Source organism: Macaca fascicularis, chromosome 4 (genome assembly GCF_037993035.2).
Source record: "Macaca fascicularis isolate 582-1 chromosome 4, T2T-MFA8v1.1".
In the NCBI taxonomy this organism is placed as follows: Eukaryota; Metazoa; Chordata; class Mammalia; order Primates; family Cercopithecidae; genus Macaca; species Macaca fascicularis.
This window is the reverse complement of record NC_088378.1, coordinates 162,771,680-162,796,256: the sequence shown is the minus strand read 5'-3', so window position 1 is coordinate 162,796,256 and position 24,577 is coordinate 162,771,680. Positions and strand designations below refer to the sequence as shown.

The window sequence follows — 24,577 nt, the reverse complement described above, 5'->3', positions numbered from 1 at the left end:
TCAGGATTCCAGGAGTAAGATGGCCGAATAGGAGCAGCTCCAGCCTCCAGCTCCCAGTGCAAGTGACACAGAGGACGAGTGATTTCTGCATTTTCAACTGAGGTACCAGGTTTATCTCACTGGGGAGTGCCAGACAATCGGTGCTGGACAGCTGGAGCAGCCTGACCAGCAAGAACTGAAGCAGGGCAAGGCATTGCCTCACCTGGGAAGCACAAGGGGGAAGGGAATCCCTTTTCCTAGCCAAGGGAAACTGAGACACACGACACCTGAAAATTGGGTAACTCCCACCCTAATACTGCACTTTACCAAGGGTCTTAGCAAACGGCACACCAGGAGATTATATCCCACACCTGGATGGGAGGGTCTCACGCCCATGGAGCCTCCCTCATTGCTAGCACAGCAGTCTGAGATCTAACTGCAAGGCAGCAGCGAGGCTGTGGGAGGGGTGCCCGCCATTGCTGGGGCTTAAGTAGGTAAACAAAGCTACCTGGAAGCTCGAACTGGGTGGAGCCCACCGCAGCTCAAGGGGGCCTGCCTGTCTCTGTAGACTCCATCTCTGGGGACAGGGCATAGGTAAACAAAAAGCAGCAGAAACCTCGGCAGAGGTAAATGCCCCTGTCTGATAGCTTTGAAGAGAACAGTGGATCTCCCAGCATGGAGGTTGAGATCTGAGAACAGACAGACTGCCTGTTCAAGTGGGTCCCTGACCCCTGAGTAGCCTAACTGGAAGACATCCCCCACTAGGTGCAGACTGACACCTCACACCTCACACGGCGGGGTACACCCCTGAGACGAAGCTTCCAGAGCAAGAATAAGACAACAACACTCGAGTTCAGCAATATTCTATCTTCTGCAGCCTCTGCTGCTGATACCCAGGCAAACAGGGTCTGGAGTGGACCTCAAGCAAATTCCAACAGACCTACAGCTGAGGGTCCTGACTGTTAGAAGGAAAACTAACAAACAGAAAGGACACCCACACCAAAACCCCATCAGTTCGTCACCGTCATCAAAGACCAAAGGCAGATAAAACCACAAAGATGGGAAAAAAGCAGGACAGAAAAGCTGGAAATACAAAAAATCAGAGTGCATCTCACCCTCCAAAGGAACACAGCTCATCACCAGCAATGGATCAAAGCTGGACGGAGAATGACTTTGACGAGATGAGAGAAGAAGGCTTCAGTCGATCAAACTTCTCAGAGCTAAAGGAGGAACTACGTAACCAGTGCAAAGAAACTAAAGATCTTGAATAAAGAATGGAAGAATGGATAACTAGAATAATCAATGCAGAGAAGGCCATAAACGAACTGACAGAGATCAAAACCATGACACGAGAAATACGTGACAAATGTAAGAGCTTCAGTAACCTACTCAATCAACTGGAAGAAAGAGTATCAATGATTGAAGATCAAATGAATGAAACGAAGTGAGAAGAGAAGTCTAGAGAAAAAAGAGGAAAAAGAAATGAACAAAGCCTCCAAGAAATATGGGACTATGGGAAAAGACCAAATCTACATCTGATTGGTGTACCTGAAAGTGAGGGGGGAAATGGAACCAAGTTGGAAAACACTCTTCAGGATATCATCCAGGAGAACTTCCCCAACCTAGTAAGGCAGGCCAACATTCAAATTCAGCAAATACGGAGAACGCCACAAAGATACTCCTTGAGAAGAGCAACTCCAAGACACATAATTGTCAGATTCACCAAAGTTGAAATGAAGGAAAAAATGTTAAGGGCACTCAGAGAAAAAGGTTGGGTTATCCACAAAGGGAAGCCCATCAGACTAACAGCAGATCTCTCAGCAGAAACTCTACAAGCCAGAAGAGAGTGGGGGCCAATATTCAACATTCTTAAAGAAAAGAATTTTAAACCCAGAATTTCATATCCAGCCAAACTAAGTTTCATAAGTGAAGGAGAAATAAAATCCTTTACAGATAAGCAAATGCTTGGAGATTTAGTCACCACCAGGCCTGCCCTACAAGAGCTCCTGAAGGAAGCACTAAACATAGAAAGGAACAACCAGTATCAGCCATTGCAAAAACATGCCAAAATGTAAAGACCATCGATGTTAGGAAAACACTGCATCAACTAACGAGCAAAATAACCTGCTAATATCACAATGACAGGGTCAAGTTCACACATAACAATATTAACCTTAAATGTAAATGGACTAAATGGTCCAATTAAAAGACACAGACTGGCAAATTGGATAAAGAGTCAAGACCCATCAGTGTGCTGTATTCAGGAGACCCATCTCACATGCAGAGACACACATAGGCTCAAAATAAAGGGATGGAGGAAGATCTACCAAGCAAATGGAGAACACAAAAAAGCAGGGGTTGCAATCCTAGTCTCTGATAAAACAGACTTTAAACCATCAAAGATCAAAAGAGACAAAGAAGGCCATCACATAATGGTAAAGGGATCAATTCAACAGGAAGAGCTAACTATCCTAAATATATATGCACCCAATACTGGAGCACCCAGATTCATAAAGCAGGTCCTTGGAGACTTACAAAGAGACTTAGACTCCCATACAATAATAATGGGAGACTTCAACAACCCACTGTCAACATTAGACAGATCAATGAGACAAAAAGTTAACAAGGATATCCAGGAATTGAACTCAACTCTGCACCAAGCAGACCTAATAGACATCTACTGAACTCTCCACCCCAAATCAACAGAATATACATTCTTCTCAGCACCACATCACACTTATTCCAAAATTGACCACATAGTTGGAAGTAAAGCACTCCTCAGCAAATGTAAAACAACAGAAATTATAACAAAATGTCTCTCAGACCACAGTGCAATCAAACTAGAACTCAGGACTAAGAAAATCAATCAAAACCGCTCAACTACATGGAAACTGAACAACCTGCTCCTGAATGACTACTGGGTACATAACAAAATGAAGGCAGAAATGAAGATGTTCTTTGAAACCAATGAGAACAAAGATACAACATACAAGAATCTCTGGGACACATTAAAGTGTGTATAGAGAGAAATTTATAGCACTAAATGCCCACAAGAGAAAGCAGGAAAGATCTAAAATTGACACCCTAACATTGCAATTAAAAGAACTAGAGAAGCAAGAGCAAACACATTCGAAAGCTAGCAGAAGGCAAGAAATAACTAAGATCAGAACAGAACTGAAGGAGATAGAGACATAAAAAACCCTTCAAAAAATCAATGAATCCAGGAGCTGGTTTTTTGAAAAGATCAACAAAATTGATAGACTGCTAGCAAGTCTAATAAAGAAGAAAGAGAGAAGAATCAAATAGACGCAATAACAAAAGATAAAAGGGATATCACCACCGACCCCACAGAAATGCAAACTACAATCAGAGAATACTATAAACACCTCTACGCAAATAAACTAGAAAACCTAGAAGAAATGGATAATTTCCTGGACACTTACACCCTCCCAAGACTAAACCAGGAAGAAGTGGAATCCCTGAATAGACCAATAGCAGACTCTGAAATTGAGACAATAATTAATATCCTACCAACCAAAAAAAGTCCAAGACCAGATGGATTCACAGCCGAATTCTACCAGAGGTATAAGGAGGAGCTGGTACCATTCTTTCCGAAACTATTCCAACCAATAGAGAAAGAGGGAATCCTCCCTAACTCATTTTATGAGGCCAACTTCATCCTGATACCAAAGCCTGGCAGAGACACAACAAAAAAAGAGAATTTTAGACCAATATCCCTGAGGAGCATTGATGCAAAAATCCTCAATAAAATACTGGCAAAGCAAATCCAGCAGCACATCAAAAAGCTTATCCACCATGATCAAGTGGGCTTCATCCCTGGGATGCAAGGCTAGTTCAACATCGCAAATCAATAAATGTAATCCAGCCTATAAACAGAACCAAAGACAAAAACCACATGATTATCTCAATAGATGCAGAAAAGGCCTTTGACAAAATTCAACAGCCCTTCATGCTAAAAACTCTCAATAAATTCGGTATTGATGGAACGTATCTCAAAATAATAAGAGCTATTTATGACAAACCCACAGCCAATATCATACTGAATGGGCAAAAACTGGAAGCATTCCCTTTGAAAACTGGCATAAGACAGGGATGCTCTCTCTCACCACTCCTATTCAACATAGTGTTGGAAGTTCTGGCTAGGGCAATCAGGCAAGAGAAAGAATAAGGGTATTCAGTTAGGAAAAGAAGAAGTCAAATTGTCCCTCTTTGCAGATGACATGACTGTATATTTAGAAAACCCCATCATCTCAGCCCAAAATCTCCTTAAGCTGATAAGCAACTTCAGCAAAGTCTCAGAATACAAAATTAATGTGCAAAAATCACAAGCTTTCTTATACACCAGTAACAGACAAACAGCGAGCCAAATCATGAATGAACTTCCATTCACAATTGCTTCAAAGAGAATAAAAAACCTAGGAATCCAACTTACAAGGGATGTAAAGGACCTCTTCAAGGAGAACTACAAATCACTGCTCAAAGAAATAAAAGAGGACACAAACAAATGGAAGGACATACCATGCTCATGGATAGGAAGAATCAATATCGTGAAAATGGCCATACTGCCCAAGGTAATTTTTATAGATTCAATGCCATCCCCATTAAGCTACCGATGACTTTCTTCACAGAATTGGAAAAAACTGCTTTAAAGTTCATATGGAACCAAAAAAGAGCCCGCATTGCCAAGACAATCCTAAGTCAAAAGATAAATAGATATGTCTGTTGAGACTAAATTCTAGACTCTTCATTTCCTTGTACATGCAGGGCAATGTACAAATTCAATGTACAGTATCATACCGATATGGAAACAATTTCCATTTTGCCTATTTACTTCTTTACTCTAAAATATGATGTAGGTGAGTACTTTACAAAATGTGTTAGGATTTCTACTGAGATATCAAACAATTTCTCAGAGCAATGTCATCAATTAATATTTTTAATTCAAACAAATGTGTGACAAAACAAATGCCGTCTTGTGTGGAAGAATGGAAAACACAGCCTTCGCATCTCTTCTCAGTCTTTACAAAGCCCATGCTCCAATCCCAATGAAGCAATTGTGCCAACTTGAATCCCCTACTTCACCTGTAACTATAAATAGCCAAGGAGTCTATTAGCAGCCTCAAAGTAACTACAGCTGATCTAAATCATCCACGCTAATTCAGATTTTGAGGCTGCAGGACCTATTAGATTTCTCATGAATAGAGAAGAACTTACAGTCATTCAGGGATTCTAAAGAGTAATCTCCACCTTTCCATCATAACTAGGAAGGAAACTGACCCATTACGCTGAAACAGCCTTGGGAAATAGTTGTCACCACACAGCACAAAAATCGTCAAACTGAAGGACACTGTAACGATTGTTGAGTTCCGTCTTCTGAGAGATGTGGGCATTCCCTAGACGACATTCCCACCCAGGTGTTCTGGAGTCTGCTTCAGCATTTCCAACAATGAATTATCTTAATATGATTTTTAATTTTTAGAAGAAGAATTACCCTCCATTTGTAATACACTTTGGAAAAATACTTTTCAATGAGTTAATTTCAGCCCCCAAGGAGTCCCTGAAGACCCTTCGGGGGTCTTGGAGTTCAAAACTATTTTCATAATAAAATAAAGATACTATTTTCATTTTTTACTGTGTTGACATTTGCACTCATGGTACAAAAGCAATGGGTAAAACTACTGGCCACTCAGCACAAATCAAGGAATGGTACTAAATTAAACTAGCAGTTATTGTATTCTTCACTACCAGCCACAGGTGGGTTGGGGCAAGGTGTGAGGGGGTGTTTTACTTACTAATGGCCCTGATGCAGCAGTAAAAATGAACTGACTAAATCTGAACACTTGCATATATATTTTAAAAATACTGTATTATATTTGAAGAAATGTGAGTCAGACCTAAAGTATGTCAGCTGCATGACAAAGAATAATGCTTGACTTCTGGGATCATTTGAGTTGCAAGTCACATTAGTCACTATTCATGGAACATCATTGGTACTTGGAAGAATAACTGACAGCAGATCATGGTTATTCTGATTTGGTTACTTGGCAGACATTTTTCAAAAAGTCAACCAAATAAATCTGTCAGGTCAAGGTAAATAACTGGCAATATTTGTTGCCAATGATAAAATTCAAGAAAAGCAGGAAATACACTAAACAAATTGGACTTCAGAATAAACAGAAATGTCTTTACTTGTGAAGACCATAAATTCCAGTAGCAAAACTTGGTACCAGAAGCTTTCTTACTAAAGGTAGACCTGCCCAAAGCATATACATTAACCCAGGATACTTTGCACTTTGCTCTGCTGTTGGCAAGATGTTCCCCCCATTACAGATGACATGAGCAATTTTCTGGGCCTATTCAGAGGCCCATTTGGTGTGGCTAAGGATGCATTCAACAGAGCTTGGCAGAACCTTCCCTACTTCTAGCCAGAGAAGCTTTGACAGTTAACCCTCCCCAAAGCTAAGTTCAGCCGTGGCTTATTGAAAAGAAAACAGGAGATTCTCTGCCTTGTTTCCTAACCATAACCATCCCACCCCCCACGAAAGACTCAGTGCTGAGAATGCAGAAACTCCCCCAACTCCCTTCAGATTTGTTTTTCTCATAGGATTTGTCATTTTATACTATGAATGTTAAAATTTGTTCCAATGTTGGCTTCGATATGCAAGAAATAAGACAGAAAAGAGATCAAAAGGAGATAAATCCTTTTAATCAAAAAATATTAATACCACGAAATATAGCAGGGTTTATGTCGCTTGTGTTCTTTTGGTTTCTATGTGTTTGTTCTTTTTTATTTTGTTTTATTTTAATCTTCTGGCTCTTAAAGAAAAAAGAAATAGAAAATTACATAAACCAAAGAGAAGTTTAGAGATCCCTCAAAAACAAAGATTGAACAATAATCTGATAGGACAATTAAAGACAATTTAATAATAACCCATGGGTCTAGGTCACCAGTGTCCTGTAATGGAAGACACATGTATAATATAAAATTTTCTCATAGCCACTTTTTAAAAAGTGAAATAAAAAAGGTAAAATTAATTGTAATAATGTATTTTATTATTTTAATATGTCAATACAAAAATATTAACTAGATATTTTACATTATTTGTTCATACTATATATTAGTTTGCTACACCTGCCAAAATAAAAATGGCATAGATTGAGTAGCACAAACAACAGAAATTTATTCTCTCAAACTCTGGAGGCTGGAAGTCCCAGATTTAGGTATTACTAGGGTTAGGTTCTTGTGAGGGCTCTCTTCCTGACTTGCAGACAGCCACCTTCTTGCAGTGTGCTCACATAACAGAGAGAGAGCTCTCTGTGTCTTTTCTTATAAAGGCACTATTCGTATGAGGATCCCACCCTTATAAACTCATTTAGGCTTAATTACTTTCTTCCTTCAAACCTCCCATTAGGGGTTAGGGCTTCAACACAAGGATTTTGTGAGGTGGGGGGACACAATTCAATTTATAACATACCAAGTCTTTAAAATCTGATGTGTATTTTACACTTCGAGCACACCTCAGCTTGGACTAAGCACATTTCAACTGTTCAATAGCCACAAGTGGATTGTGGCTGCTGTCTTAGACAGTGCTGACCTCAATAAATGGTTATTGGCTTCAGAAGTCAGAGCAACTCTGAAACTGAGAATTGTGGAGCTAGAGCCAAGAGCCTGATCTTTAGGTAGAAGGCAGTTACCCTAGGAAGAAGCCTGGCCAGAGGCCAAGGTTCATCTGCAGGCAGCCAGGGAAACTGATGACACACTGCTTAGGGGAAAATAATTAGTCGTTAAAACCCAACAGTCAGTTTCCAAAGTTTGTGGACGAAATTGGCAGCCAAAGCTTAATGAAACATTTTTCTTCAGCTAAGAAAAGAATAGCAAGATTTCTGGATGTGACTCGCTACAAGGTGTGTGCAGGCTTACCCCGCTCCCAGCTCAGCCACTGTAAGCTCCTGGGGGACTCCAACCACAGGCATGGGCTTGGGATGGGGGAGGGTTCTCTGGTGACTTGCCTTTATGAGGGAATTGGTATGACTGGCATTCATCATAGGCAAGCATAAACAACATTAAAGCACACCAAATCCTGCCATGTTACATTCTGTTCACCAAAACTGCAGGCAAACCAAAAACAAACAAACAAAAAAAGATGTTGAAATAAGGAAACAATGCCTTAAGGAAAAAAAAATTCCCTTGATTTTCACAAAGTAACAACAAACAATAAAACAAACAATAAATAAATAAACTTCAAGGATAAAAATTATTATCCTTTTAAATATAAAATCACACCTGCAGCAAGAAAAACGCAAGTCATACATATAACAGATACCAAAACCCAAGAAAATCAAGAAAAACATTTCAATTCAGAACATTGTCATGGCTCATTGAGCAGCTGATACATTCTGTAAGAGTTCTCCATTCGCTTAGTCATTTTCAATTCTACCTGTGGACTCTTAAAGGTGTTCTTTTCCCATGATGGTAATAGTAACTCTCAGGGACCCACCTAGGCTTTGACCTGCCAGAGGCAAAATTGTGTCTAGTGTCTTTGGCAGCTCCAACCTCTCCTTCCTGGGACTCCAGCTCCCCTCTGCCCCTCACACCGCTTTCTGGACCTTTAGTTTTTACTGTCCTAGACGGGCAATCCAATAGGCACATTTGCCCATAAACGTTAACAGCTGCGGTAGAATCTGTTCTTTGCCTGCTCTATAAACCTCTTTTTCTGGTAGCAGCCTGCTTTCTCTGGGGAACTATCCCATCCTCACTCTCTGCCTGCGGTTGAGGTGGAACTGACTCCACCTTCAGAATCCAGGGTGGACCCACGACTGAGCACCCAAGCGGTGTGCTCCATCCGTTGGCCACAGTGACAGTTTAGGAAAGGGCATGTAAACAAAGTCAACCAAGTAAGCAGTTCCCTCCGGAACATCTCCAAAGGCCACAAGGAAAACACTGCTCTCCTTCTACTGGTGCTGCTGAGAGAACCATCTTGCCACTATTTGGGGACAAGACTGCCTAAATGAAGTGAGCAGAGCAAAAAACAGATTCAAGAGATGGGGAGATGTGTCCTCCTGACATGGCTCCAGTACCTGGTTCCAATGATCCAGGTTTCTGATTAAGCCTCTTTGAGCTGGGTTTTCTGTCACTTGCAACCAAGAGTCTTGACAAATAGAGTACTACACTAATTTAACCTCTTCGTAATAAACATCCCTCCTACCCCCCCGCCCCCAATATCACCACCACTCCCAGAAGAGAACAAGGCTTAACCACAAAGGAAGAGATCCCCAATAAGGGGAATTTAGGCACCTATGGTAAATTAACGAAACTGATAGTTACAGGCAGCAAGTTTTTCCAGCATCCATACAGCTTCTAAAAACATTACATAGGTAACAGCTCATACTGTCTCAGTAAGGCCAATTTTGCTGTTTTGCCTTCTCGGTCTACTGAGTTTTCCTTTAGTTATTTGAGCTCAGAGCTGTAAACATCTCAATAAGCCAGATGCTTTCCATTAGAACAGGCCAGAGTTGGGTTCTCACAACCATGAGATGAAACAACTATGTCTCCCTCCTACTGAACTATCCTCCCAACCATTGAATAACTTCATCTTCATGACATCTCTTCCTCATAATGTCCTTCTCTACCTCATTTCTCCTGGTGCACACATCCTCTCAGCTTCACTTTCCAAACCTAACTGCTGATTTTCTTCATTTCAGGATGCAATTTTTCAGGAATGAGACTCCAACCAACGCAGTTCTTCCCTATTTGTGCAAAACAGGTCAGGACCCAGGCCAGCCATGGGTTGGCTGCTTTTGGATCAGCTGCCCCTCTCTGGTCCAAACAGCCTGGCCAGTAGGGGCCATATGTCTGCCTTGGTCCGTCCATTATTGTGAGTGGGCTGGTCATCCTTAACTGAGGCCAGGATTAGGTCAGACACTCTACAATTGTCCAAACTGTGCCCCAAACACTATACCCACTGACACTGTTTAATCAATCATTCATCTGAAATGCCCTTCCATCCATTTTCTCCATTTGAAACCTCATCCTTAATAAAATCCAATTTAAACATTACCTACACTATCAAAACTTCCCCAAATCTCCTAATGGTTATAAACCTCTCCTTTTTATGCAATCCCAAAGCACACAGTGTCTTTAATTTAGTATTATCACACTATCCTAGATAGTAAACATTTGGAGATGTTTCTTAGTATTTTTCTGGATTGTAGATTTCTTAAAGACCAGGACCATAGCATTTATATTTTGTTTCCCACAGTATACCTCATAGAGACCTTAAAAACAGTGATATTCAGTAAAAAGTAAAATTAAATTAAATTCCAAATAGTTACTAAATTGTAAGAACAGTTTTGGACATGCAATATAGTTAGTTATTGCCTTGACTTCTTTCCACTGAGCCCAGATTGTCCCTAAAATATACCCCATTCCTATTACACTGTGTGTTCTTTTGCAGGTTTCAAGTCCCTCTACTTCCTCCAGGATTCAGTCAGTTCTTTCCCAAATCCCTCAGGTTACTCTATCCTACTCTATCTAAAAGCCCCAACCACTATGCCTCAATTTCAGTTGGAACAACCTGGCCGTCAAGATGTCCAGGGCTTAGAGATCAGCTCACAACCACATCTATTTAAGCTTCCTAAGCAGCAAAATCCAGTGAGCCTCTGCTTTCTAAGTTCTTAAATTCAGACTTTTTGTTCAGAAAAACTTGTACATGTGATTTGCAACAATAAAATGAACTTTTGCCTTTTCACAAAAATGTGAAATGGGCTTAAGTTAGTCCAAAACCCAATAAACAGTTCTGTTTTTTATATGATAAAACATCCAGCACTTTTGCATGACAAATCAAACAATCTGGAATTTGCTTTGAAGGCTAAACTTAACTTAATAATTTTAACTTACTACGCTGGAAAATAATACTCCCAATTGTTAAAAAATCTTAAAAGAGCTTCTACCATTAGAGCTTTCATAAAACAGTAAAGTGTCCTCCAGTCTTCCAGATCTAGAAATACCCACAATTCTTGATTATTCAAGAAACTAGGCCAGACGCGGTGGCTCACGTCTGTAATCCCAGCACTTTGGGAGGCCGAGGCGGGCAGATCACCCGAGGTCAGGAGTTCAAGACCAGCCTGGCCAACATGGAGAAACCCCATCTCTACTAAAAATACAAAAATTAGCTGGACGTGGTGGCGCATGCCAATAATCCCAGCTACTCGGGAGGCTGAGCCAGGAGAATCACTTGAAACTAGGAAGCGGAGGTTCCAGTGAACAAAGATCATACCACTGCACTCCAGCCTGGGCAACAGAGCAAGACTCCATCTCAAAAAAAAAAGAAAAAAAAAAAGGAAAGGGCCAGGCGCGGTGGCTTATACTTGTAATCCCAGCACTTTGAGAGGCCAAGGTAGGTGGATCACCTGAAGTCAAGAGCTCAAGACCAGCCTGACCAACGTGGCAAAATCCCGTCTCTACTAAAAATACAAAAATTAGCCAAGTGTGGTGGTGGGCACCTGTAATCCCAACTACTCAGGAGGCTGAGGCAGGAGAATTGCTTGAACCCGGAAGGCAGAGGTTGCAATGAGCCGAGATCATGCCATTGCACTCCAACCTGGGCGACAGTGCAAGACTCCGTCTGAAAGAAAGAAAGAAAGAAAGAAAGAAAGAAAGAAAGAGAGAGAGAGAGAGAGAGAGAGAGAGAGAGAGAGAGAGAGAGAGAGAAAGAAAGAAAGAAAGAAAGAAAGAAAGAAAGAAAGAAAGAAAGAGAGAGAGAGAAAGAAAGAAAGAAAGAAAGAAAGAGAAAGAAAGAAAGAAAGAAAGAAAGAAAGAAAGAAAGAAAGAAAGAAAGAAAGAAAGAAAGAAAGAAAGAAAGAAAGAAAGAAAGAAAGAAAGAAAGAAAGAAAGAAAGAAAGAAAAGAAACTATTATCTAACTTGTGGATTTCCTGGTCTTCAGTTTCATATTCTTTCTTCATGCTTGCTTTCTCCCTTTTGACCCCTTCTGGCAAAGGTTGAGTAAAACAAAGTGAGAGGAAAAATTAAATAAAAATTGAAAACATGCTGCATCACAGTCATTAGTTTCATTATGGACACTAACTCTTCCTTGGCCCTTTTTCACTGAAAAAGTGCATTCCACATAACACTTTCTGCTAAGATCATGCTGTTCCACTGGGGCACATGATGTTATTGACCCACTCTGCTGACTCCATGTCTCAGTGACTCTATTCCCAAAGTGTTCATCAAGCATTCTGCCTTTTTTTTTTTTTTTGAGACGGAGTCTCACGCTGTTGCCCAGGTTGGAGTGCAGTGGCGTGATCTCGGCTCACTGCAAGCTCCGCCTCCCGGGTTCCCGCCATTCTCCTGCCTCAGCCTCCTGAGTAGCTGGGACTACAGGTGCCCGCCACCGCGCCCGGCTAATTTTTTGTATTTTTAGTAGAGACGGGGTTTCACTGTGGTCTCGATCTCCTGACCTTGTGATCCGCCCGCCTCGGCCTCCCAAAGTGCTGGGATTACAGGCTTGAGCCACCGCGCCCGGCCGCATTCTGCCTTTTACTTTTAAAGTAAGCTTGGGTGGGAAAGTGCTTTCAACACAGCGGATGATAAAGAGCTATCAAGAATTCATGCTCGGGCATCTAATTTGATTTTAACCTAAATGCCCTTCAGTGGTAGACTGGATAAAGAAAATGTGGTACATATACACCATAGAATACTATGCAGCCATAAAAAAGGAGGAGATCATGTCCTTTGCAGGAACATGGATGGAGCTGGAGACCGTTATTCTTAGCAAACAAATGCAGGAACAGAAAACCAGATACCACATGTTCTCTTATAAGTGGAAGCTGAATGATGAGAACACATGGACACAGAGGAGAACACCACACTGGAGCCTATCAGAGGGGGGAGAGTGGAGGGTAGCAGGAGGGAGAGGATCAGAAAAAATAACTAGTGGATACTCAGCTTAATAACCAGATGGTGAAATAATCTGTGCAACAAACCCCCGTGATACAAGTTTACCATATAACAAACCTGCACACGCACCCCTGAACTTAAAACTAATCCTTTTTTTTTTTTTTTTTTTTGAGACGGAGTCTTGCTCTGTCGCCCAGGCTGGAGTGCAGTGGCGCGATCTCGGCTCACTGCAAGCTCCGCCTCCTGGGATCACACCATTCTCCTGCGTCAGCCTCCCGAGTAGCTGGGACTAGGCGTCCTGCCACCATGCCCGGCTAATTTTTTGTATTTTTAGTAGAGACGGGGTTTCACCGTGTTAGCCAGGATGGTCTTGATCTCCTGACCTCTTATCCTCCCGCCTCGACCTCCCTAAGTGCTGGGATTACAGGCTTGAGCCACTGCGCCTGGCGAAAATTCATGAAAAAATATTCATGTAAAAAAATTTCATTAAAAAAAATTCATGTTCTAGTTTTCCAGGCTATTTTTACCTTACAAAATAGACTCAGTCATTTTTAAAAGACAAAAGTCCAACTGTTTGAAAAGCAAAGTCCATGCAAGAGAATGCAATGTTAAGGTCAGATACCTGAAAACTTCCACCTGAGGGTTATATTTTGAGACTTGCCTCCTTTATATGCAGCAGTCCTCAAATCTTTTGACCTCAGCATCTCTTTAACATGTATAGAGGACCCCCAAAGAGCTTTTGTTTATGGAAATTATACCTATTGATATTTATCATATTAGAAATTAAAAGAGAAGTTTTAAAATTTTTTCATCCATTAAATAACCCAAAATAACTATAGTGAATACATATTAACACAAATGACACACATTTTATTTTAAAAAATAACTATTTTCCAAAACCAAAGAAAATTTGCAGTGTCATTATTTTACATTGTTTGCAAATCTTATATGATATCTTTACGAAATACCTTGCTTAATAGAAGACAGCTGGATTTCCCTATCTGCCTCTGCATTGAATGTGTTGCGATGTGTTGTTTTGGCTGAAATAGCTGAAGAAAACTTGGCTTTATACAGATACGACTGAAAAAAGAAGGACCTGGCCTACGCTCTGAAAGGCACACGTTTGAGAACCACTGGGGTGGTGATATAGCTATACATATGACACAGCTCTCATTGTGTAATTCAAATCCAGGCTTTTGTGTTCTTACTTCAGCAGAGCTTCCCTGATGGGCTTTGAAGGGGGCAATCCTGCATTTGAAAGCTGCCTCCATCCCCCTGACTATGTGTTTTTGGACAGGACTTTATTCCATCTGTAACTGAAGTTGTTGGAAGGATCTAAGAATGCCTGACATTCTTAGTTGATGCAGTAGGCACTTCCTAAATGAGCATTTTCTTTCTTTTTCTCTTACCCTTCTGTATGGTAGACACACCTGACAGCGATAAGTTAACTTAAGCATACCCTAATAATGACCCTGCATGGCCCTGCAGTTGAATGCGTGTTCGGAGTTCCAAGCTAAGGAATTCGGGAGTGGCCAATGCAGAGTTTCATTCCTTATCTATGAGGAACATCTAAGCCCCGAGGCCATCCCATCCCATAAAACATGGGTATACAGGGGATGGAAGCCCTCTGTTTTGGGTTAAATGAAGGTTGCCAGGTGGTTGTTAGAGGGAGGGTGCTGAGTGAAAAATGCTGTGTAAACCACATGCTCTTTGCAACCAGTTGTGATGCTGCCTAGGCTGCTGCTACTGGACTGTAGGTAAGGTGGTTCTCCTGTACAGTCACCACAACTGGACTGTAGGTAAGGCAGTTCTCCCATACGGTCACAACTGTATTGTAGGTAAGGCAGTTGTCCTGTACAGTCACCACCAGTGTACTATAGGTAAGGTGGTTATCCTGTATAGTCACCACAACTGTACTGTAAATAAGGCAGTTGTCCTGTACAGTCACCACAACTGTACTGTAGATAAGGTGGTTCTCCTGTACAGTCACCATCACTGGACTGTAGGTAAGGTGGTTCTCCTTACAGTTGCCACCAATGGACTGTAGGTGAAGTGGTCTTCCTGTACAGTCACCACCACTATACTGTAGGTAAGGTAGTTCTCCTGTACAATCACCACAACTGTACTGTAGATAAGGTGGTTCTCCTGTCCAGTCACCACCACTGGACTGTAGGTAGGATGGCTCTCCTGTACAGTCTGCCACCACTGGACTGTAGATAAGGTGGTTCTTTTGTCCAGCACCACCACTGGACTGTAGGCAAGGTGGTTTTTCTGTACAGTCACCACCACTGGACTGTAGGCAAGGTGGTTCTTTTGTCCAGTCACCACCACTGGACTGTAGGCAAGGTGGTTTTTCTGTACAGTCGCCACCACTGGACTGTAGGTAAGGCAGATCTCCTCTACAGTCACTGTCACTGGAGTGTAGGTAAGGCCATTTTCCTGTACAATCACTGCCACGGGACTGTAGGTAAGGCGGTTCTGTCTAGCCCACTACCACTGGACTGTAGGTAAGGTGGTTCTCCTGTCTAGACAGCTGCCACTGGACCACCTTGTCTGTAAGTTTCCTGCTAATCAAACTCCATGTCTCATTTGTTGGGTCTGGGTCTCTTCTTTGGCCTCTTCAACCTGGTGCCATCACTATTGAAACTAATCCCAGGACACATTCTGGGATGGTTAATTTCAGGTGTTAGCGTGACTGGACCACGGGATGCTCAGAGTCTGGTTAAACATTATTGTGGATGTGTCTGTGTGGGTGTTTCTGGGAGAGTGTTAGCACTCGAATGGGTGGACTGAGTAAAGTAGATTGTCCTTCCCATGGTGGATGAGTTTCATTCAACCCATCAGGGCCTGAACAGAGCAAAGAGGCAAACAAAGGAGGAATTCTCTGTCTCTGCTAGATTACTTCAGCTAGGACATTGGTCTTTTCCTGCCCTTGGTCTGGGACTTACACCGTCAGCACTCCTGGTTCTCAGCCTTTGGACTTGGACTGGAATTATATTAATACCGCCAGCTTTTCTGCATCCGCAGATTGCAGACAGCAGATCGTGGGACTTCTCAGTCTCCACAATTGCATGAGCCAATTCCTTGTAAACCTCATGTGATGGATGGATGGATAGATAGATAGATAGACAGATAGATAAATAGATCTATAGAGCATATCCTATTGGTTCTGTTTCTCTGCAGAACCATGATAAATACACCTTCTCTTTACCTTTTTTCCTCTGCTAATGTTCTGATCACTAACAAAACACAACTCTTGTCATGGGCATTTGTTTAATAGCAGGCATTTGTGGTTTGCTGCCCACTATCCACTATCCACTATCTGTTCCTTCTGGTTACAGAGCCGAGTTTTCAGTTGAGAAGTTTGGATGGTGTTGTCCCAGTTCCAACCAATAGACCGTGATAGTCTTACTTTAGTCCAGATCGGCCATCTGCCTGGCAAGATGATTTCTTCAAGGATAACATGAACCCAGCCAAAGAAAAGTTACCACTCTTCTTTTGGACTTGATAGTGGGAGGACAAGAGGCAAAGGGGTGTAGGTTGCTTCAGCCTTCTTGACCCATGAAAGGAGTCACTGGGTGAAGGCAGCTGGCACCTACAGAAAGCACAGACAAGACAGAAATCTTGTGGATGTTGTTAGAGGTTTAAAGCAGACTCTACCCCAAATCAGAGCTTCCATAGGCTTCCAGTTATGTGAGCCAACACACTGTTTCTGCCAAGTCTAGTTTGACTTGGGTTTTCTATGACTTTCATCAAGCAGAATCCTAACTGATATACTCTCCAATATGATTGCTTCAGTGGCATCTCCTAAACTTGGTACCTCAGTGAATAAACTTGAGATAGAGCTGCTGGAGCCATCCAGTCACTACCAATACCCACACATGGAAAAAACCATGAGATGAGGAAAAGAGAATCCCCTCCTAATGACATTGTTTTAGCTGCGAAATCCATCTTAGTATGCTGCCCTGCACTCTCCAATTACGTGTATGCATATGCTGATTTGGGTTTATTTTTCTCTCACCTGTAACCAAAAGATTTCTAACCAAGATATTGGCAGTGCCAGAGACTCTCACATGGTAGTGAATGATTTGCACAACTATTAAAGCCTCAAGAACTACGTAAAAATACCCCTGGACCATTGTGCTAAAATCTTAATACTTGACTTTAGCATAGGTGGTTTACCTAAGGAAATGTTGAGAAGAACAATTTTTGCTCAGCATGGCTTAATACCAAGCCTACTGCCCTTACTTCCATATTTTCCTTGGTTGTTATCACACTACATCATGGGCCTGGAACCTGATAATTTTGCAGACTCTAATATATACTTTGATCTACCTTTCCCCTTTTCCAATTTTCTAGCAAGTCCCCTAAGAGTTTCTTTTTCAAATGACTGGAATTTCCTGAGTAAAATTTGTTCCCTCCGCCTCACTGTAAGCAGGGATGCATTTAGAAAATTCTGATGCATGGAAGGTATTTTTGAAACTTGTAATCTACCAAGAGAAAATATTCTACCACATTTCAGCTAAGCTACTCCCACAGGGCCAGGATCAACTAAATGCAGAGAATTGCCACTTTACATTTCCAACTTAAACTATTCTGCCTGGTCCTCAGCTGTAAGCATGTTTCCCAAAAATAAAGAAGAAAGAAGCTTCTTAGGAGCACCTCCCAGTTCTCCCTTGGTGTAGACAGCCTCCTGGCTTCAGCACAAACTGGGCCTGTAGAAATGGAAGTGAAGTTAGCCTGAGTAATAGAACATCAGGCCATGGAGATAAATCAAGACTGAATTGGATGTTGCGTCTGAATTTTTTGACTTGGCATCACATTCAGCAGATGATTGTCAGTTTCCCATTTCCTTTTGTGCTGTGCCTTCTCAGACCCCACACCAAAAGGAAGCTGATACTCTCTCTCCATCGCTGACACACCACCCTCCTGCCACCTGGGAGGATCCTGGCTTTGTACGGCCTGAAGTTTATACCATTTGGGGTCCCTCTTTCAGAATACAGAATTTAAAATAAAATATTGGAAGTGTCCCATATGAGAGAGAAGCCCTCATGCTTAGGTTTCATTAGCTCCCTGGGAAATCCAGCACTGCCCCTATCCAAGAAGGGGTGGGAGCCTAAGGCATAGAGCAACTTGCACCTGTAGCTACCTCACAAATGCCTTTGACTGCCAAGGAATGGAGCTTTATCTTCGTTGCTATACCTTTCTCTCTGCTCTATCTTGGCTTTTGCATAGAAGAAAGGGAGAGTACTCTGCTTCTCTTGGAAACCAACCATTAGGAAATTCTAAAAACCTGCAGCAACACTCAAGAGAATTCTAGAATGTTCCATGTCAAAGAAACGTTAACTATATTATCAAAACTTGCTCTCTAGATAAAGAAACATGCTGATTCTTTTGTGTCTTCATTTGTGAAATAAAAACGGTGCACCTGCTTGGCCAGGCTGCAGTGTGGATATCAACTATTTCCTGCAGTGCCTCTCATTCCAAATGCAGACCATGCAAATGTGTCTGCCTCGGGTCCCTCCCAAAGACCCCTGAATAAAAGTATAGAGGTACAGAAAGGAATCTGTCATAAAAATGAAGAGAATAGGACAGTCACCAATACAGACAGTCAACCAATTTCAACAAATTTCTGGAACATGGAACATGGATAGGGACAGGTAGACAGAAGAAAGAGGTTCAGGAAGCCACTACACTTAAGGGAGGAGAAAAGGATTAGGATAGAGTCTGCCCAGCAGAACCTCAAGCCCTAAAGAGGGCTCTAGGTCCAGAGTCAGCAGATTTTACCCAGGTGGGAGTGAGAGGTGGGGGGGTTAGTGGGGTAACTCTAAATTGTGCACGTGCACCAGCCCAAATCCTCATCCTCATCCTCCTCTTCCCTCCCTTGTTTGCAGAGAGCAAGTTTTCTTTGGAGTAAAACATCAACACTTCTGCAAAGCCAGTGAACAAATTATCTGAGGAAAGCTAATGCTTTACTAGGGGGAGTGACTCTGACATCCCTGATACAGTTTGGCTGTGTCCCCACCCAAATCTCATCTTGAATTGTAGCTCCCATAATCCCCACATGTCATGGGAGGGAGCTGGTGGGAGGTAACTGATTCATGGGAGCAGGTTTTTCCTGTGCTGTTCGCATGCTATTGAATAAGACTCACGAGATCTGATGGTTTTATAAAGGGCAGTTCTCCTGTACACGCTCTCTTGCCTGCCGCCATGTAAGATGGGCCTTTGTTCCTTCTTCACCATCCACAATCATTGTGAGGCCTCCTCAGCCATGTGAACTGTGAGTCCATTAAACCTCTTTTTCTTTATACATTACCCAGTCTCAGGTATTTCTTCATAGTAGTATGAGAACAGACGAATACAATACCTGAATAAGACCTTCCCATAAAAGAAGTATGCCAGCTTCCCAATGAGAAGTCATTGCACATCCACACGATGGATGAAACCCAAACCAACCACCCCAAGCTTTCTTCTTAGACATACAACCAAAGACCACCAGCTCTAGAAAAAGAACACAGCAACAACAACAACAAAAGATCAAGATAACTCAGCAAAATAACTAACCCAGAGGAAACAGAAAATTGTGAAAGCAGAAGAGACACTTTTAAAGAATCCATTTCTTATAAAGAGAGATCAAAGATACTATTACATCTGGAAAATAATGATAAGAAGCTATGAAAAAGGAACAATCAGAGAACAAGAAATAAATTTTGAGGAATTAAAAGCATAATTGCTTAGATTAAAAAGAGCAGTCAGGTTTCTAAAATAAAGTTGAGGAACTCTCCCAGAATATACACGGTAAGATAAATAAGATAGGAGACTAGAAAAGTCATTCAGGAGATCTAACATTTAACTAGCAGGAGTCTGAAAAAACTACCAGCGGAAGGAACAGAAACCAGTAATATTTTAATTGATCATCTTAAGGGAAGAAGGAATAAACGAACAGAGCAGGCTGAGCACTGTGACTCACGCCTGTAGTCACAACACTTTGGAAGGCCAAGGCAGGCGGATCACTTGAGGCTAGGAGTTTGAGACCAGCCTGGGCAACGTAGTGAGACTCTGTCTCTATAAAAAATTTAAAAATTAGCTGAGCATGATGAGGCACATCTGTGGTCCCAGATACTTGAGAAATTGAAGCGGGAGGATCACTTGAGCCCAGGAGTTAAAGACTGCACCTCCACTACACTCCAGCCTGGATGACAGAGCAAGACCCTGTCTCCAAAAAAAAAAAAAGAAAGGAAGCAAAGGAGCAGAAGGCTACTGAATTGAGATCTTAGGAGTCTCAAGCTCTTAGATACCATTTACATTGTCACCACTGATACCATGATTTTTTAGCATATACACATATTACAGTTGACCCTTGAACAATGGGGAGACTAGGAGGACCAATCCCCCGACAGAGTTGAAAATCCCCACATAACTCCCCCAAAACCTAACAACTAATAGATGACAGCTGACTAAAAGCCTTACCAATAACATAAATAGGTGATTAAACCATATTATATATATTATATGTATTATATGCTGTATTCTTACAGTAAAGTAAACTCAAGGAAAAAATGATTTAAAAATCATCAGAGAAAATGTGTTTACTATTCATGAAGCGGAAGTAGATCACCTTCCTCGTCATCTTCACATTGAGTAGGCTGAGGAGGAGGAGGCAGAGGAGGGGTTGGTCTTGCTGTCTCGGGAGTGGCAGAGGCAGAAGAAAACCCATGCATCAGTGGACCCTCGCAAGTTCACACTCATGTTTTTCAAGGGTTAACTGTACTTTGATACTGGTAAACAGCATATTCCCAATAACTGAAATGTATTATGTGTCCATTTCCACTCTGGAAAGGTGTCAGGACCGAGGGTATCTCTTGGAGAATTTAGAATTTTCATCTTTGTCGCCTTCCAAGCTGCCCCTCAAATAAATACAAATCCAAGTCAAGTCAACATGATTTCTACATGAAAGCTACTTCAAGACAAGTCCTCAAATTCTTACTCCCTTTTCTAATTAAATTGCCAGCCCACCCTCTTTCAACATAGAAACCGTAGAGTCATCTGTGCTCTGACCTCCCCAGCTGGTCTCAGCTCTCTTCACCCAGTTGTTTTAGGGACACGTACTAACCTGACTCACTCCCCACTGAAACTCCACCATCTGAAACAATTTATCCAACCTCTCTTCAATTTCCCTCCATTCATGCAAAGCCAGGGGACTAATCTTTCTTAATAAGTAGGCAGGTTCCCTCTAGCAAGGGCTAAATTATAACAAGAGTTACCTCTGCTAAGGAGTCATTTTATGCTAGACACTTTCTAAATGTTTCCTCTAATCACCCACCATTCTGTGAATAGATATTATAGCATTACCCTCAATTTTAAATGGATAAATCTGAGGTTTCAGGGGGTTAAATAATTTGCCCAAGGACAAAAAGTAAGTGGAGGAGCAAGAATTTTTACCTAGGGTTATCTGACTTCAAAGCCCATACTTTTACATTTCACCACAGCCCTGCCCTAATAATTTAAATTTGCATTACATTTTATAAGTACATTTATATATTAACCCAGTTTTATTAATTGAACAACCGTATGATAGAAGTTACTAGCCCCATTTTACAGGTGAGAACATTGAGGCCCAAATAAGTTAATGATTTGCTGTTGATCACATGATGCATTCAGTGCCCACTGATTCTTTTTTTTATTATTACTATTATACTTTAAGTTCTAGGGTACATGTGCACAACGTGCAGGTTTGTTACATATGTGTACATGTGCCATGTTGGTGTGCTGCACCCATCAACTCGTCAGCACCCATCAACTCGTCATTTACATGAGGTATAACTCCCAATGCCATCCCTCCCCCCTCCCCCCTCCCCATAATAGGCTCCGGTGTGTGATGTTCCCCTTCCCATGTCCAAGTGATCTGATTGTTCAATTCCCACCTATGAGTGAGAACATGTGGTGTTTGGTTTTCTGTTCTTGCGATAGTTTGCTGAGAATGATGGTTTCCAGCTGCATCCATGTCCCTACAGAGGACACGAACTCATCCTTTTTATAGCTGCATAGTATTCCATGGTGTATATGTGCCATGTTTTCTTAATCCAGTCTGTCACTAATGGACATTTGGGTTGATTCCAAGTCTTTGCTATTGTGAATAGTGCCGCAATAAACATACGTGTGCATGTGTCTTTATAGCAGCATGATTTATAAAACTTTGGGTATATACCCAGTAATGGAATGGCTGGGTCATATGGTATTTCTAGTTCTAGATCCTTGAGGAATCGCCATACTGTTTTCCACAATGGTTGAACCAGTTTACAGTCCCACCAACAGTGTAAAAGTGTTCCTACTTCTCCACATCCTCTCCAGAACCTGTTGTTTCCTGACTTTTTAATGATTGGTGCCCACTGATTCTTAAAACTACAAGGACCTGTTTTTATGCCACTTTTCAGCTCAATTTTCATCATTTGACATTGTACCCTTAGGGTGCATCTAGTGTCACTACAACTGTGACTTTGGTTTCTGCTACCCATTGTTTCACGGCCATACTCTTCATTCTATCACCCCACATGATCTTCAGTCTGGTCACAATGCACACCCTTCATCCCTGCCAGGCAGGTCTCCTGGCCGTGCACCCACACTTGCTAAGCTTGTCCCCATCTTTAAACCTATGCCTGGGCTCACTCCCTCCTGGGACATTGTGTCTTTTATCTGCACAAATTGCCCCCATTATTTCAATGCCCATCTCAGATTCCAGGTGAATGTCTATCTCTCCTATCCCTGATAGCCCATAGTGTAGGTATTCACTGTCCTGCATGTTGAGCATTTATAGTTTTCAATCAGAACCCCCGCCCTGCTTATGTTTATTTATCCCCCATGAAGGCTTTGTGCTCAAACCTGCAGTAGCTCTGCGAAGTCAAGGATGAAAACATATATTTCTTTGTATGTCCCCCGTGCCCAGTACTTTGGGCCTACAAGGTGCATAGCTCCTAGAAAATGCTCAAGAAACCCATGAGGAACTAAACGTACAGCTTTTTTGAGTTGTTCATCCCCAAGTCAAGCATCTCTCTTCCCCTGTTATTCAACTTCTCTTGAAAGCTTGCCAGGTCCTCGTGACTTTCCTTTGAGTCATTCGCTTCTCTCCCCCACATTTTCCAGGCTTATTTTTTCCACTGACCTGGTGTTCTGATGTGCCCCGTGCATATTCCTCATTTGTCTTTACTTTCTGCTCTTTCACAAAGCAAAATGTGAAATGATCCATGCTTTCACTGGCAAAGTTCAATCTTGGGTTTTCTTCCCCCTCCTAACTGAACCATTCATGTGGAGGAAGCTTTTGATCCAGGATTCAGATACTCAGTCACATTTTACATAACCAGAAACCATGCTAGGTGGTTATGTAAACTCTGTTTTTGACTTGAATAGCCAGACAACAGTCTTTACAATTTAGGTTAAAGCATGTTGTCAGCTTCCATTCATTTCTGATGGCCTGAGTGTCAATGTTATCCCACAATAGTGCTGTCAAAGAGATTCATGAGTGTATCAGGGGAGAATATTTGAAGACAAAAAGAAAAATATTTTAGACCATTTTTGTGTAATGTATTGTCATTATCATATAATATGCCTAAGAAGAGATTAAGTTTGCTCGTACAGTTTAGTGAACAATAGTTAGAAAAGAGGTGACAGCTGAGCACGGTGGCTCACGCCGGTAATCCCAGCACTTTGGGAGGCCAAGGCGGGCGGATCACGAGGTCAGGAGATTGAGACCATCCTGGCTAACAAGGTGAAACCCCGTCTCTACTAAAAAATACAAAAAATGAGCCGAGCGTGGTAGCGGGCACCTGTAGTCCCAGCTACTCGGGAGGCTGAGGCAGGAGAATGGCCTGAACCCGGGAGGCGGAGCTTGCAGTGGGTGGAGATCGCGCCACTGCACTCCAGCCTGAGGGACAGAGCGAGACTCTGTCTCAAAAAAAAAAAAAAAAAAGAAAAGAAAGACAAGAGGTAACATAGATGAGGTAGCCCACTACAAAGCAAGGCAGAGGGTCAACATTCAAGGGAAGTGCCTTCATTTATAATAAAATGTCCAGACGAGTGGCCACTTCTTTAGATACTGATGAACTAAGTGACCTTTTGCTGTTATAAATAACCTATTATTTATGCAAGGACGGCTTTCTAACATACACTCACTATCACTTAGCTTTGAGAATTCAGGATATTTCTGGAAGGACATGGCAACAAGAGGAAGAAGCATGGAGAAACTGAGGAATCAAAACACAAACTGACCTGTCATGCACTCTTGGGGCGGGGCGGGGAGCCACTTCAAGTTTTGAACCAAATGTCCCGTCTTTAGTTCCTGGCTTCTTCAAGTTGCTTTGTCCTGAGGTCTTTGCCCTTGAAAGTTACACCTTTGGCGTCTCCAAAGTACTTGATGTACACGGAGACTTACTTAAGCTCTTGTCAACAGGTTTCCGCCTGAAACGGTCGGCTGGTCCATTTTCTTCCTAGGATCATGTAAACATCACATGCCACAGTTTCGTGCTGTGGGACTTGACCATTTGATCAAACCACTATAAGGGAGGTATGCCACGTGGTTTCTAGCCTAATCTGACAAGGTAGAGGTCAATGTGGCCTCAGTCATAGTTTGCCTACCCTGGGGACATTTACCTAGTGATTAGTGAGAGGAACCTACGTTTTTGTACTTT

The 24,577-nt window shown here is 42.0% G+C and overlaps 1 long non-coding RNA gene across 1 annotated transcript; it reads right to left on the bottom strand.

Annotated features, from left to right (window-relative positions):
• Window positions 1–13,745: 13,745 nt before the first annotated feature.
• LOC123572885 (uncharacterized) lies at window positions 13,746–24,292 on the bottom strand. Its single transcript, XR_006697428.3, has 2 exons — window positions 24,159–24,292; window positions 13,746–16,491 (listed from the first exon to the last, which is right to left on the bottom strand). It is a non-coding gene; the product is annotated as an uncharacterized lncRNA (long non-coding RNA).
• Between the last annotated feature and the right edge of the window lie 285 nt (window positions 24,293–24,577).